The 3420-nt window shown below is 35.5% G+C and overlaps 1 pseudogene; it reads right to left on the bottom strand.

Moving 5' to 3' along the window:
* Positions 1-1114: 1114 nt before the first annotated feature.
* LOC122004176 lies at positions 1115-2169 on the bottom strand (annotated as a pseudogene).
* Positions 2170-3420: the final 1251 nt, after the last annotated feature.

Genomic DNA, 3420 nt, shown 5'->3' on the forward strand with positions numbered 1-3420 from the left:
GCAGATAAAGGAAAAGAGAAAGTGATATAAAGGAAGGCGATAAGGAGATGCTTAACGATGTGTGATGGCTGAACTATGGAAGACTTGGGACTTGCTAAGAGTTTACTTAATTAGATTCATTCCTTTAATTTGCTAGAGAAATAAAGAAGTGTGCATGCAAATTCTTGTGACTAGGATATAGTAGATGATTAATGTTGCTGAAAAGCTTTGAAAGTTACTAGAATTGGTTTTTTTTTTGTTTTGACTGGATTTGAGCTATTTGCATTGCTGGAATTGGTTTTCGATATTACTGGAAATGAATTCAATCTTGCATTTTTGTTTTGCTGGAAAGCTTTCTGGGTTGCTGGAAATTTGAAGTTCGACTGGAATTTATTTTCTGGGCTGTTGGGAATAGATTATTTGAGTGTTGTGGTGGAGTTTATAAGCATGCAAATGCAGATGTTTCTTTTGTTGCTTGCTTAGAGATAAATTGCATGCTCATTTTAGTCCCAAATCTAAAATGCTGTAGAAATTTTATTCCTGCATGTTCAGTAGAAATGTTTTAGTTCAGATTTCTTTTCCGAAAATCTTAAGCATTGCTGTTATTAGCATAAGCATTATTACTTAAGTAGAGTTAGTAGTTAGTTAAGTAACGGTCGCTCTCAAAGTAGTAGTAAGGAGGGTGGTCGTTACATAAAGTCTATTATAAATATTTTGTTTTTATTTAAAATATCAAGAAAAAAAAAGATTATTCAATAACAAAAGATCCTAAAACAACTAAATAGGCATCTACATAGACCCTTGAACCCTAAATAACTTATAAGGACAGGAATACCCTAAATATCTAAAATCCTAAAATTATCAAAAATTGTAAAAAACAGATCTTTAGAGTCTCTAAAAAGGCCCTAAATGATATATTTTGGACTCGAAAGTGGTAGGTTAAGGGTTCCACCATGTAATAATATAAATCTCTGAACGAGCTTCGATTCACACTGTAGATTGCCTTATTCGAATACTTGAGTTAAAAGTTATGATCGGTTGAAGCTCGACATCTCTTGCAATAGTCGTCCCATGTTGAAAAAAACTTGTTCTCAAGTTTAGAGTAGTATCATCATGTGGTAGACATGGAGGAAGATCATTTGATAATGACAAAATCTCCTAGCAGTTGTTGCCTCCTGAAGTACTCTGGATTAAGGAAACCAAAGCTAACCTTCACTATTGTGCTAACATGAGTGTCGTTTATTGCCGAGCCAGTTTTCAAAACTTCAAAATTTGAAACTTTGGCAACCTAATTTGCATATAACAATATGTTTGTGGTCTTCACATCTTGATGTATGATGGTGTATGTTGCGCCTGTGTACCCATGCGTAACCCTAATGCAAACCTCAATCCTTTGTTTCCATGGAAGTGATGGCTTGTGTATTAAACAAGGTGTTCACGAAGTGTGCCATGAGCCATATAATCACAAACAAAGATCAATTCATAGTTTTCCTCAAGGTAACCAATATTCAAGGAAACAAGATGTCTGTGTTATCTCTTGGATAACATCTCAATTTTAATATGGAATTCATGGACACCTTGCTCTGACATTGGGTTACCATGCTTGATTGCTACCTTCATTGTTCCGTCATCAATTTCCCCAAGGTAGACCTTCCCAAACCCACTAACACCAAGAATTAGATATTCATCAATGTCCTGTGTGGCAGTTTGGATCTCTTCAAAGGAGTAGAAGCAAAGATTAGCAGGAAGGAATGATGCATTGATCACATCTATTGTCTTGGCTGATGTAGTGATCAGGGAGAAAGGTAACGCACCATAAGTCCCCTCACTAGTGGCTGCTTCTTTCACCATTTGCTTCTTCTTCCTCTTGTCATCTTCTTGCTCAGGTTCTTCTTCTTCTTCTTCTTCTTCTTCTTCTGCTACATGTTTCTATTTCAAAAACCATCCTCGAGCTATCTTGAATCCCTCTTTTCCACTGTCAAGCAATTCATTCTCCTTATTGAAATCCAGCTTTTTTAGATCTCCTTCTTCGTTGCTCCCAAATCCATGATAGATATCCTCAACAACATAATAATCATCCCTGGACATTCCATTCAACTTCTTATCTTGCTCGTCTGGGTCAAATTCCTCCTCCAAATTATTTGTGAATCCATCCAGGTCATCTCGAGCATTGAAGCTATCATCCTCCATGGCAAAATCTAATTGTCCCTAAACAAAGTTTGACCTTAACGGAAGTGATTATTCATCTTTTTTTATCTTCTCCCAATTAAGGATACAAATGAGTCAAGTCGCTTGCGGGCTGCTCGTGAATAGCCCGGTCGAAGCTCAACTCGAGCTTGGAGTTAACTAACCTTGAGCTGGCTTATTTAATATTTGAACCAATTTCGAGCTCATTTAATACTAGCTCAAAGGCTTGTCGAACCCTAACGAGCCATGCTATATTTAATATATTATTTTTATTTATTTACTTTCAAAAGAATCAAAATGACAAAACCCTTAGTCTAAGTCTTGCTCGAAAGCTCGATTTTAATTCTAGCTTTTTGAGCTGAGCTCGAGCTCGAGCCTCTTTATTTTTTTTTTGAGCTCAACCTCGTCTAGGATCAGCTCGAGCTCGGCTCAATTACAACACTACTCACAATTAATGATCTTAGCTTTGTCCTGTCTATCATGTGATCATCACAACTGCTCCTACCATGTTAATGCTCAACTTATGAGTTTGATGGCAACAAATTTAACTTTCACACGATTAGACACTTTTTTGATAATATTTTTTTCTCCAATTCGCTAATCCAATCAACAAATTCCTTTGTTTGTAGTGTACCAGAAAACTTAGGAAGCTCAATTGGAAATATGATATTTCCATATATTTTCTTTCGACCTTGACTTTTGCGATTATAATAGGAGTTTTCAAAAGTGGAAGCAGAATGAGGATAAAAGAACTTACGACCTTTAAGATCTTGCACCACCAGATGCTGGAATAACTTTAATGACTTGTCTATGTAAATATTCAAGTATCTCACCTTTAGCGCTACGATCACGGTGCAAGATTTCCTCAGTCGAAACCTGCCTGTCATGATTACGACTATGACAACCATCCATGGAATCCAAAGAGCTCTAATATCAACTGACGTTGGGTAGAATAACAATTATTCCACTAGCTAAAGAGAAAGAAGATTTGTAAAGAAAACAAGAGAAATCGAAAAATAAAGAGAAACTACTATCTATAGGTTTTGCTAAAAATATAAGTTTTATTCAATAATAAAAGATTATCTTAAAACAACTAAATAGAGGTTTGGATAGAATATTAAATCCAAAAATTACCAAAAATATTAAAAAAAAAAAGATGTTTGAAGCATCCAAAAAGACCCTAAAAGATAATTTTTTGACCCCAAAAGTGGCGGGTTATTGGTTGCACCCATTAATAAATATAAATCTCCGAAT

The sequence above is a fragment of the Zingiber officinale genome, chromosome 7B (assembly GCF_018446385.1).
Source record: "Zingiber officinale cultivar Zhangliang chromosome 7B, Zo_v1.1, whole genome shotgun sequence".
In the NCBI taxonomy this organism is placed as follows: Eukaryota; Viridiplantae; Streptophyta; class Magnoliopsida; order Zingiberales; family Zingiberaceae; genus Zingiber; species Zingiber officinale.